Here is a 14,288-nt window from a genome sequence, read left to right on the forward strand (position 1 = left end):
CTGAAGCAATAAATTATTTTATTTTTATTTTAAAAAGGTTTTTTATCGTGGGCATACTGGCAAAAAACGTTAGTTCGAAAAAAATGAATTTTGACTTTATGAAAAGCAAGTATTATCAAGAAAAATACACAAATAATTTGAAATGTCATATATAATAAATGTGGTTTTAAAAGTAAATGCAATTTAAAATTTAATGGCGGGTATTTTATTCGGACTAAAGGCTTTAAATAACAGGGATTTTTAAACAGGGATTTTAGAGTCAACGTTTCTTGACAGTATACATTCAATATTCATTTTTAATAATTGATATACTCCATATATTTTTAAATGAATACAAAATATTGCACAATCCATATACAATGCATACTTAGATCCGTAATTACCATAAAGGCGTAAACAAAGAGCAATCCATCATATGATTTATATTAAATTTGCAAAAACACAAAACTTAACACAATGTCTGGTTACATAAGGGTTAAGCGTGCGAGTGGGTCGGTACATGGAAGCGAGAGAGGGACGGATAGCGTGGTCAAGGTCCGCCTTTGTTCCTCGTCACGGAGTTTACCAAAAACGAGGTCATATGACCAAATCACCATAATGAGTGTACAAGCATGTGGGCTGTGGTGTAACGTGTATTCATTCGTACGACTATAAACATCCACGTACCCACATGTCGAGAGCTTTTATGGAGAAAAAACCATTAAAAATTATGGTTTTATTCAGTTTACCTGCTGAAAATGACATTTTACTAATATTAATCCAGTTATATGATTAGTTTTTTGACAAAAAACGTAATATTTTAATAATTTTTTATGAGGATCTATTCTCCTTCTTCAAACCCTCATGGAGTGTACGTGAGGTGCATTGGGCACGGCATCAAAAAATGCATGTTATGTTAACATATGAAAGAAAGAAGATCAGGCCTCCGCTTCAGGTAACAATCCAGGGTATATAAAAAATCATACAAAAAATATAAAATATTCATGCAAACAATGTGTTCATATTTGAAGCAAAGTAAAGTCACTGAAAAAAGTACTATATTTACTGTTCTATACCGAATTGAAATTAATTGATTCATACTATGCAGTTGATGTATTTGTAAACTACTTTGGTGTGTTAACTCATAAAATTAATATTACTGACACTTATTGGTATGTTTTCTAGGGATGGAAAGATTGATAAAGACATAGAAAGGAGAGTGAATGCTGGGAACAAAGTGAATGGTGCACTGAAATCAGTTATAGCAAATAAAAACCTATCAGCGGAAGCTAAACTAGCAGTGCACAACGGAGTCCTGGTTCCAACTCTAATGTATGGAAGTAAAACATGGAGTTGGCAAAAGAAGGATGAAAGTAGACCGAATGCAGTCGAAATGCGATCTCTCAGAAGAATGTGTAACAAAACGATGTATGATAGATGTGCGAATAGTGAAATAAGGAAGGAATGCAAAGCTGAGATAAGCATTATCGATAAAATTAAGAAAGGTGTGTTGAGATGGTTTGGACATGTAGAACGAATGAGTGAGGAAAGAACGGTAAAACAAATTTATGAGGCGAATGTTAGCTGGAAAAGAAGCAGAGGAAGACCGAGTAAAACATGGCACGATCAGGTATGCCAAATACTTGAAAGTGGTCAGGTTAGGAGTCGTAACAATCGGCGGGTATGTATGAAGAGATGCATGAACGTGGAAGAGGCGAAGAATGTTTGCAAGGACAGAGTGGTGTGGCGCTCTATTCTCTCTGCCTACCCCTGCGGGGAAGCGGCGTGATGGTTAGTTAGTTTTTTTTATATAGTATTCATAATTTCAGCTATATTAATAAATCACTTTAAGATAAAATCGTCGATTAAGAGTAACTAAATATAAGAGCACCAACAACAAATTGTGTTTAATTTTTTTTATATTCACGTACAGTGCTTTTAAGCATGAAGATTTTGAGTTATTTTCACCAATTAAAATAATACAAAAAATAACAAGAGTATGAGAAAAAGGGAGGTTATTCTATATGTATATTTATAAAACAATGTTCGAGAAATCCGTTTTTTTCATATTTGGTATTCGGTTACATCCTTCTTCAAGGGAAAATTTTCCTTTCCCTCGCTTTAACGACCCATTCAGCGCGTTATACTGCATTTTGTTTTGACGGCTCAAAACCTTAAAAAACAAAAAGGGATCCGAAACTCAAGAGGCTTGGATCCTTGACCCACTTTTGACGAAGCGTGTAACTTAAGTTTCAAATTTAGCGAGCAAACGTTACGATATTTCTTCAAAATTTAAACGATAAATTTAACCTCGCACGGGAAGTGAAGAATATAAAAATAAAACAAGTTTCTGAGCGACTAGGACCCGAAGGAAATACACTGCTTGACCTCGCTTTGAAAAGGTTTATTTTTAAATCCTTTTGAACTTTACCAAAGCGTTTTTTCAGGATGAAATACAAATACAAATTTAAAAATTGTCGATTAAATATAAGTTTAAAATTACATTTTTTATCAAAACTCTATTTATTTTAAGATTTGTGATATTCACCAGGAAAAGCAAACCTAATAAGTATTTTTTATGAATATCTGAAGAGAGGCAAAGAAGTGATTAAGATTAAAATTCGCAAGTGTGAGCAAAAGGGTAAATGACAAGCCGTTGACTGGCGTAAGTGATCACTCAATTTAATAATTGAGAAAGAGAAATATTCGTTTTTTATTGTTTATAAAAATACTTGATTTAATATTATTTCTGTGAGGCTAACCGTCTCAGTATAAGAAATAGGTATCAATTTGTAGTAGAGTGAGTTTGAACCAAAAAACTCTAACTCAAGAGTCAGTGATACTTACCACAGGACCACAATCTGACATTACCTATAATTACCCATAAAACTCATTTACATACACACAAATCTTTGAAATTTTGAAAATGTCAAAAGCAATTCAACGTAATTCTTTTTTAATTTTAAAGGCACAAGCTGTATTTTTTTTATGTAAAGTCATAAGAGCTGAATCTTTGTTTTTGCATGTGTTTCAGTATTATATTCTTGATGACGTTAGAATTACCACAACGATTTTGAGGTATTGATTAAGAATATCGATAACAACCTTAATATGCGCGATTACCATGTATCTAATATTTTTACACTGAAAATATTTTTAGTTTTTGATATGCTTAGACAAATGAAATAATTAAAAGTTATAATATATATTTGAAGCACTAACTTTGTGATTTTCATTTAATAATCTAAATTTAATAATCCTTGTTTTAAAATCATAATAAATAATTTATTATAACTTACTTATAATGACTACCGGTTTTGAAGCTAACCGCTTCTTTACCAAGACTGATAAATAATTAAAAGTTAAATTTAAAAAGTTTAAAAAGTTATAAGTTAAACCTAACCAAACTTAACCTAATCTAACCGCTTCTTCATCAAGACTGATAAATAATAAAAAGTTAAATTATATAGAAAGCGAATCGTATGGTTGTTATTTAAGGGGATGAAGTTCCACTCTTATAAATAAAAAAAAATCTGCAAAAACTGTGAAATGTGAATGACTTAAAACCGAATGAATTTATTTTTAATTTTTTTTTTGTAATTATTGAAGGGAGTCATTGGCAGTCTAAATCAAAACGTGATTCAATCACGTTGCATTAGCTGCCATCTTGAATTATACGTTATTTCTAACATTTCTGTTCGATGGTCTAAAGGTATCATGACGATATCACATATAATTGTTTTAAAATTGTATTATTTACCACAAACACATATAACTGTTTGTTTGAAGTTCAAGATACAAACCTTCGTCCGAATCAAGCCAGGAAAACCAGTTAGTTAACTACCAGCGAACTTAACCTGCAAAACGTGAGTTAACCGGCACACTTAACTGAGAATGGTATAAGGCATATATAGAGTACTTGCACCATGCACACTAGAAGTGCAGTGCGCTCCGTGTACAGTGTGCAATGTGCAATGACAATCGGCGTCTCTACCTAGCAGGGAAATAGTAGAGTTTTTTCCCAAACATCGAAAAGCACAAAATTAAACATTTTTGCGTTAGAATAAAATGTGAACGTTTGGAGAAAATACTAATTTTTGACATCTCATCAAAGATGAAGAAGAATATGGAAGTCGGGGCTGACGACCGTCATAGGCTGGTTTAAACCAGCCTATGAAGGTCGTCAGCTCCGAAAATGCCCAGACTTCCATATTCTTTTTCAACTTTGATGAGATGTCAAATAATAATATGAAAATAACTCCTGTAATTGGAGATAATCCAGATTTTATGCACAAGTATTTGGACATACTCAAAATGTTGTTTGGAGAAAATTTCAGGATGCAACCTCCAAATAGTTTATTTAACTGAAAAATTGAATTTTGAAGATTTTTCCAATGATAAAGTTTTATTTATTAATTACTTTTTACTATACCTTTTTAGATGAACGCTTCACTTATCAAAACCCGTGACGATACAGTTATTTTTAAAATTATTTTATGACATCTCAACATATGTAGATGAATAAGAAGAATATAGGAATTTTAGGGATTTAAATAGCTTAAGACCGTCATTGGTTGGATTAAATCCACCTTTGACGGTATGAAAAAATAGCTCCTAATTGGAGATAATTTATAGATATATAATAAATTAAAGTATCGTGGAAACCTATTATCATTCTATTTTTAAGGAATAACCCGCAAAGCTTCTTATTTATAGGCTTGTCTGCAGGTAGCATACTTAGGAAAGGGAGAATCAGAGAAAAATATATTACAAATACCCAGACCAATTAAAAATGAATATTTCTTGAATTCATTTTGGAATTGGCGGGAATCGAACCCGCAGCACAAGATTCGCAGTCAAGCGTTTACTCGACTGCGAAACTACCGTGATTATACCTGCATAATTATGGGTAGAATGGTAAACATAACAGAGTATGAATAAATATCCATGGAAAAACTTTTTTTTGTTTTTCTTCTTCTATGAAGATTTTTTAAAATATTTATTTAACCAAAAATATACGTGTTCACGTAAATATATTTTATATAATTGGAAGGATTTTAATATTTTAAAAATAAAAAATATTTTCTCAAATTAAATGGCCTGTTTTCGCAGTTGACCAATGCAGTTAGGTACAAACGGTCATTCGAAAGTTTCTCGAAAATTTCTTGCTAAGAAGAAAACCGGATTAGACATTATCTTCAGTTTAGTTTTTCGAAAGTTATTCGACATTAATTATCCACGACAGAAATGTGCCACACATGAGATACTATTGTGGACAATAGCAACTATCCACTTTCGAAAACAAACTATACCCAAATAAAATAATTATGCCTTTATCATTATATTTTTTTGAATTGAAAAACACATATTTAATTTTTATTTTATTTTTATATCAAATTAATTATCTTGAACAAATATATTTTTTTTACGAGAAGTTCCTTAAAATATGTGTACTTATTTTAATACAAGGAGACGTCTGTCAAAATATAAATGAAAATATCAATTTTCGTTCAACTTATTTTCAGACCAAATTGTTTTGAGAATATATTGAGTATACAATTTTCGTTTTCAAATTCAGGAATTTAACACATTACAAACAAAAATAAAGAGCAAATCCCAAATTTGTGAACAAAAATTATGACACACTCAACATAAAAAAATGTTTTTTTTTTTTAAATATTTTTTAATTAGTAATTATTGATGTTAGAGACTATAGACAGGTATCTATAGTTTCTTTCTATGGTGTATTTGAAGTTATGAATAATTGAAAAATTACACACACACCTATATATATATATATATATATATATATATATAACGTGGTAATATTTTCCTTTTGAAAATTAAGTGTAAATAATATGTAAAGTGGGTGTATAATAATAAAATAAACAATGTGTTGCTTTGTAATTAAAGTTTATTCTTAATTTATCTTTATAATCATTTTTATATCTATCTATCTATCTATCTATGTGATTCTGACAGTTAAAAATATTATCGGAAGTCTTTTGTTTTATTCTGAGCGACGCATGCGGCATCTGGTGGTAGAACTGTTTTATGTAGGTACTTTTTGTAAGTACTTAATAAAATGTATAGGTAGGTACCTAGTTATTTTATTACATCTCCCCCCTTGGGGATGAAAATTCATAGTAAAATTTTCACTCGTCCTCCGGATCATCTTCTTGTAGTGAAGGGACTGGTATAAGTTTAGTGATATGATAAAGTTGTTGTTGTTTTCTTTTTTCTTTTTTCCTTCTTTTTTTTCTTTCTCTTTTTTCTTTCTTGTTTTTTTTTTATTTCTTTTTTTTTTGATTTTTTTTTTTCTTCTTAACCTTTTTAAAGTAGACACAGTTTTTTTTCAATTCATTTGTTTTTTTCTTTTGAATTCCTTCATTTTTATTCAGATCTCTTAAAGTATCTTCTAATATAACCAAATGTACAACTTTTAATTGTTCATCTGCATTTTCATTCGATTCTAAAACTGGATTCCTGCTTAGACAATCTACTTCTAAATTCTTCTTTCCTGGAGTATATTTTATTTTATCTTTCGTAGAAGTTTTTTCTACTTTATTTTTATTTTCATTTTTCAAGCACTGTTTCTGTGTTATTTGTATGTCTTTATTTTTATTCTGTTCTTTTAAATTATCTTCTAATTTAACCAAATTTACAACTTTTAATTGTTCATCTGCATTTTCATTCGATTTTAATACTGGATTCCTGCTTAGACAATCTACTTCTAAATTCTTCTTTCCTGGAGTATATTTTATTTTATCTTTCGTAGAAGTTTTTTCTACTTTATTTTTATTTTCATTTTTCAAGCACTGTTTCTGTGTTATTTGTATGTCTTCATTTTTATTCTGATCTTTTAAAATATCTTCTAATTTAACCAAATTTACAACTTTTAATTGTTCATTTGCATTTTCCTTCGATTCTAATACTGGATTCCTGCTCACACAATCTGCTTCGAAATTCTTCTTTTCTGGAGTATATTTTATTTTATATTTTGTAGAATTTTTTTTCATATTATTTTTATTTTCATTCTTCAAGCACTGTTTCTGTGTAATTTGTAAATCTTCATTTTTATTATTAATCTTATCATCCTCCTTTGTTTTAAACCAGCACGTTGCTTCAGGGTGATATCGAGTTCCCTTATTTAAATTTTCACAAATCTTACATGGACTTTTATCTTTAATTTTATCACTAGCTCTTAGATTTCTACGTCTTCTTTGATTATCTTCTAATTGTTTTCTTTGATCATCTTCTAATTTTTCTCTCTCACTCCGAACATATTGTAGTAATTGTTTTAATACATCTAATGTTTCATAATCCATTTCCAATTAACAAAATTGTCGTTTTATAACGTGGTAATATTTTCCTTTTGAAAATTAAGTGTAAATAATATGTAAAGTGGGTGTATAATAATAAAATAAACAATGTGTTGCTTTGTAATTAAAGTTTATTCTTAATTTATCTTTATAATCATTTTTATATCTATCTATCTATCTATCTATGTGATTCTGACAGTTAAAAATATTATCGGAAGTCTTTTGTTTTATTCTGAGCGACGCATGCGGCATCTGGTGGTAGAACTGTTTTATGTAGGTACTTTTTGTAAGTACTTAATAAAATGTATAGGTAGGTACCTAGTTATTTTATTACATATATATATATATATATATATATATATATATATATATATATATATATATATATATATATATATATATATATATATATATATATATATATATATATATATATATATATATATGTATATAAAATAAAAACAATCGTCACGATTATTTTTTCGTCTTGAGAAATATTCATATTAAATTCTCCGTATTACTTAAAATAGTTTATTTTGTGAATTCATTGATTTTTTTTACCGAATGTTATCATGTACACATGTGTTATTGCTCCGTAAAGCCAGACATTGTCACTAACTGTGTAGTAAATCACAGAATAATGAACCCAAATGTTACACTAAAGGCACAGATAAGGATTCTTTTCGATTCTAGTAAGAAAAGAAAGTGCACGACAAAGAATATGTTAGCACACTGGATTTGTGTAAACAGAAGCGATAACCCGAGCAAATATTGCAAAAAATCTGTTTATTTATTTATTACGAATGTGTTTTTTTTTGTGAGGGGCTATGACAAAATGCTTGGCATTAACCCTAAGCCAGCGTTTAGATACTAGTAGTAGAATAGACGATAGACTGCAAAACAGGCGTTGCGGGTTCGATATCTGTGTATTGCAAAATGATCCAAGAAATATTTACTTTCAATTGGTGTGTGTTGTATTTTTCACAAATAATTTTCCTATCCTTACTATCCTACCTGCAAACAAGTTTTTCAAATTGAGGTTTTAAGGTTGATTTATATACATATGTTATGTACACACAAACACACACACACACACATATATTTATATATATATATATATATGTGTATATATATATATATATATATATATATATATATATATATATATATATATATATATATATATATATATATATATATTTATATATATACATATGTATACAAATACGAAAATAAAGTTATCGAAGAATGAAATATGAACTCGTGTGTGTTTTCTTTTTTGTCACATGCTAATGTGACGAAATGCTAAAACTTACAATGTCATTTAATGTTATGATCAAATATTATATAAAAATAAAACTGTTAATTTTTTATTGGAATATCATGTTTAAATTTCATATATGTTTTGTTGAACCAGAAAAACTGTGAATCTGTCTTTATTTTGAAAGTCATATGAGTTTTTGTATAATATGTCAATATAGTGTACCTAATGGTTAGAGTATATGACAACCGTGCATTAAGACTTTGGTTCGATTCTCTGAAGGGTCGTCATAAAAATATTTTTTTCTCTATGTAATGTAACATTTTACCCTGTACTGAATAGTAAAACGCAATACTTATCATATTAATTTGGTATGAGATTAAAGATTGAGCTTACACACTTCATCGATGCTTTGATCTTTGCAACTTTTGGTGCCGATAACGATGACAAGTTAAATATACATTATAAAAATGTGAATATTAGTAAAAAGTTCCTTCGTACATATTGATTAGAATTTTTAAAAATGCTTTGAAATAAATTTCTGAGTACTGTATATTTTCGACACAAGATTAGTATGAAAACATTGGATGAAGGTTGTTAAAATTGTGTCACTCTCTCACCAAAAAATATGGTATTATATAAAAAAAATTACATAACTTTTTAGATATTAAGAGTTTCAATGATATTTAAATATAATTTAACTGAAATATATCTAGATGATACACGCCATTTCAGGTACAATATAATATTTGTGTCTCATTTAAAAAAATAGTAATTCTTCTTTTTATTACTCGTACCTAAACCCAACGGTGTATAAGGCACGGCATCGAATTGATGAAATGTTAAGTTGATCGTTGATTATATGAATGCAAGGCAATCAATCATGAGCTTTAGCTATGAATCCAGGGTTATTTAAGTACATCGTATTCGTACAGGAGATAGCGACCAACTAACAAAACGTAAAATGTTCAGGAGAGCCATTAAAGTAAGTTTTACTTGGCAAAAAAATGCAGTTAAACATTTTTAACAAGTCAATATATTATACTTCCAAGTTAAGAATCGCATTGAGATTTTTTCAGGGCAAACTTAAGCCAGTAAGATATCAAATTGTCAATAATACTTTCTCCAGTACGATTATGATATACTAAAAATAAAAATAAAATACTTTTATTACTCATGTATGTTTATATGTGTATTTAATTAATATTTATTCAGGAAAATATTTTTAACAACATAAATTAAGTAATCCAACATCCTCAAGCTTATGACTGAAAACCTTGCCTTTTTTTTATTAACAATCAACATAACATTGCATCAATTTGATGCAGTGCCCAATGTATCATTGAGTGTGGATTAGGGTAAGAAATAACTAGGTTATACGTACACGTGGTATGAAAATCTACCCCTTAAAATAATAATTTAAGTGAAATTAAATAATGATTAAAAAATAGTAAAATAGCGTTCACTTTAGTATTTTATTTGTTGCAAAATAATGCGTAATATTTCATTGCCATTTTTAGTGACGATTGCAGCGCCATCTATGTAAAGAGTAAAATAATTATGAAACTATTACGTTCCACTATGAACCTAGTTGCAAGCCCTTGGAGAATTGATATATCATGGTTGCAAACATAACATTTGAATCTAAATACATATTTTAGATCCACAATATACACAGATAATCTTATATGGATAGAAAACAAATAAGTTTACTCACCTACCGTCGCTATTTGGGCCCGCGTTTTGAGATTTACGACCAACGCTACTTCCTTCCAAAATGGCCTTAGTTCCGTTTCCTTAACGGACATTAAAGTCACGTGACATCTTCAGCAAGACTTGTCTTTTCATCATTGACAATTTAAATGATTTCAGGATTCAAACAGAGTTCACGACACTGAAAACTACTGAAAAATGTTCAACATTTTGTCATATAAAATTGCACGGCATGTAAATGCATTTTTTGTACGATTTGATCAGATTCACTTATCTATTTTAAAAAATATGTAAAATATTTGAATGTTTAAAAAATCACACACATTTTTTTGCACATATTTTTGTACTGGCGTTGAATGTTTAAAAATAAAGTTTTTTCACATCTTATTAACACGATAATTCGAAGTAACCTTTTGTTTGAGTGTCACCGGGGAAGGTTGCATGCACATTCGCAAAGTATGAAAACTAGTTGCACACTGGACTGCACTTATAAAAATTCATCGAAACCACTTTTTGCCAAGTTGATAGCCAAGGATAGCTTAACGTCAAGAGAGTCCACTTAAATCAGCCTTCAGAAAACGCGTTTTTTCGACGTTGAAAACGCGCTATTTTGAATTTAAAACGCCACAAAAGTAAAAATGATCACTTTTTGTCTTTAGTAAGTATTAATTACTTTAAAATAAATATTAATTAAGTTTTTTATTTAAGTTTTGAACCAAACACGTTTATTCAAATGGATGTAAACATTAAAACTTTGCAATAACACTGTTTAAAATATGTTGGTTTATTTAATCGAAATGTTTGAAGACAACACGAAAAGTCTGATAAATTAAATAACTGTAAAGTCGCCTAGTTCTAGAACGATGTCAAAGTGGCACAAAAAATCACCAGAAACGAGTGCGAAAACTTGAAACACGTAATTTGAAAACTTTTTTGAAGCTTGAACTTGCGGGCAGAGTCAAGCAGCTCGGCGCAGTTGTGATCGTCCATTTTGCGAGTCGAAAGGTCACGAAATTCGCCTATTTTCCGGACAGATTTTGAGTGATGGTTTTCTGTACCACGTAAAGAGGTCTGACCATTTTTAGTCTTGCTTGAGTACTGAGATTATTGGCTGTTATAGCGAGCGCTGTAAACGTCACGCTAAGGTGAGGTGCATCTCAGTTGCAGTGTGCAATGGGACAAAAGTGCATTCGTCTGATGCACTTAGCAGTAAATGGGGTTCCGCTATACTCACGCAATGACGCACTCAAACAATAAAATAAATAAATTCTTTCGACTGAACATAAAATTTTATATATATAAAAAAATTAATTGTTGAAAATTTGGTTAAAAATACATTTTATGTTTAAAATGTTTTAGGTATATTTCAAGTATATTTTTAGGTATAAGTTATATTTAAAATATTTTTGGTATATTTTAAATATATAATTTTTAATTCACAAAACCTAAAATTTCATGTAATATTGTCCTAAATTAAGATATAGCTTAAGATAAGGCGTAAATTCTGTAAATGTCAATATTTTTGTGCAACCTTTTGATAAGAAACCCTTTTCTTAAAAAAAACTAGTTTCTGTTGGAACATCTTTAATATTTTATTATTGTGTTTATTTATAAAAAAATGGGTAGTTTTATTTAAAATGATTTTATTTTACCTCATTTTTCTTCTTTTAATAAATATCAGACGAATCTTTGTCAATTAAAAATGAATTTATTTTCCTCTCTCCTATTATTAGAAAAATTTATTTCAAAATCATTAAAATATACATTTTATTATTTGGAAAAAATTACGATACTTATTTACACTTTCTAAAGCATTGATATGATATTTCTAACTCGACCAGTCATTGTTGTTAACAGATAGATTAAATTATTCGTGTTTACACAAAAAAACAAAACAAATTAATTTGTTTTAAAGTGAAGATAAGATTGTATCATCGCGTTACGCATCTGGTAATCCAATTTGCGAGTTAAAACAACTGATAACAAAAAAAAGTAATAGTAAGTGTAATATTATATTATTTTTTAACATCTCATCAAAGATGAAGAAGAATATGGAAGTCTGGGCATTTACGGGGCTGACGACCGTCATAGGCTGGTTTAAGTGATCACCTTACACACGTGTAACATTCACCAATTCTACCCATTATTGACAACCACACAACTCAAATTCAGGTTTTGTGAACAAGTATTTGTACACACTCTAAATGTTGTAATATTATATGCACATGGAATAAAAAAATTAAGACCGAAGTAAATCTAAATAAATAAAATCTCAAATGTTCGTTTGTTCAAAATCTTAATTCTTGAGTAATTCAACGATTGGTTCGAAATATACGCTAGTTTTTATATACATATTTTTGGATATGAAGAAACATGTTTATTAAAAACAACTTGTTATCGCAATGGCAGCTCCATCTGTTGAACGCAATACTAAATATTACTCACGGCGCACAGATATATATATTTTGATGTGGCTGTCACTAAGCATTTTCAATTATTTCGATTCAATTGTTAAATTATTCACTAAATATTTTCATTACTTCTACATATAGAAACGTGTGCTTTATATTTTTTCATTTTCTATTAAACCAGACTTTACCACAGTAACGCGTGGCCAGGTAGAGCTCTTTGAAATCAATTTGTATTTAAACGGTGAATAATATTTAAACATATAATAACTATATAAAATGCTAAAAATTTTAACTTTCTGAAAACCCATCGTAAAAAGCATAAATACTTAACAAACAGTTTTGAAAACGACACTTATAATACTTTTAATTTAAATAAATATTTTATGTCTTGAGAATTAGTAAAATTGGGTGATAAAGTTGTCCTTAAAAGAAATGTATGTATCGTCCGAATTCTATGAATTTATATAGAGTTCAAAAATGAACAAAAAATTTATTTATTTTTATAAAAACGTTTATATAGTAGATTTAACTGAATTTAGTAACTAACAAAATTATAAGATATATCAAAAAGTGTTTTTTAAAAATATTTTAACATTTCAAAATTAAATAAACAATTTTACAATATTGTAAATAATATTATTCAAGAACTCAAGTAGATCAAAATATGAGAAACATCAAAACATATTATTATGATTTTTTAAAAAGAATAAGTTGTTTTATTTCATTATTTATGACAGCAAAACAATTAAGTATGTAAATATTATTGTAACTGAAAAGCAATTTAAGTTATAATAAAATTGATTAAAACTTTATGGCGATTAATTTACTTCAAAACATTTAATAATTCACGATAAATGAACGAATATTTTCAAAAACAATTCAAAACACATAAACTATCGTCTTTATTTGTATTCATACTGTATTTTACGCGAAAATTATGTGCACCCTACATTACCAGACAAGTATCAACCACTAGGTGAAGTGTGTGAATGTACGTACATACATAATATATTACTAAGATTGCATATGTATTGATCCTTTGCAACTGTATAGAACTTCAGTACTATGGGCCTATCATGCATTTTCAGGAGGGTGACACTCAATTAGCGCTGATGCGGATTATGAACACCCCAGTACTTAAAAAATAAAATTATTATACTTTATAAAGCATTTATAGTATAAAGTTATTATTTTTTGTTGAAGAAATTAATAATATGTATAAAAAATTTAAATATATTTTTTGCATGCATTCGCTTTTAATACCTTTCAGGTGACTAGTAACCACTGACGGTGTCCTCAGTAGTGTAGTGGTTAGCTCGTTTGTCTACCATACTGGTGCCGGGTTCGATTTTGAGGAGGATCATATGTTATTTATTGATTTGGTGTATAATTTATAGAACTCCATAATTAACATTTTAAACATTAAAATCAAACACTGGTTTTTAGGGTCTACTAATTTGTATATAAAATACATAAAAACATAATTCGGGACAGCTGTTTCACTTAGTTATGGCATTATCAAACTGCTGATAGTACTGCGGTAGTTTGATAATGCCCTAAGAAGGCTATATAATTGTCACGAATTTGATTTTTATATGTTTT

The 14,288-nt window shown here is 28.8% G+C and overlaps 1 protein-coding gene across 4 annotated transcripts in view; it reads right to left on the bottom strand.

Annotated features, from left to right (window-relative positions):
• The window catches only part of Eip93F (Ecdysone-induced protein 93F), a 127,462-nt gene extending 116,086 nt beyond the window's left edge, over positions 1-11,376 (bottom strand). For 3 of the 4 annotated variants that reach the window (XM_088258729.1, XM_088258732.1, XM_088258731.1), the window contains exon 1: positions 10,280-11,376. The gene's annotated coding sequence lies outside the window, so the exon portion shown is untranslated. The remainder of the gene's footprint in view (positions 1-10,279) is intronic. The other variant, XM_088258730.1, reaches the window with a different exon arrangement.
• Positions 11,377-14,288: the final 2,912 nt, after the last annotated feature.

This window comes from Brachycentrus maculatus, unplaced genomic scaffold (assembly GCF_059751285.1).
Source record: "Brachycentrus maculatus isolate JH-2025_06_01 unplaced genomic scaffold, ASM5975128v1 h1tg000102l, whole genome shotgun sequence".
In the NCBI taxonomy this organism is placed as follows: Eukaryota; Metazoa; Arthropoda; class Insecta; order Trichoptera; family Brachycentridae; genus Brachycentrus; species Brachycentrus maculatus.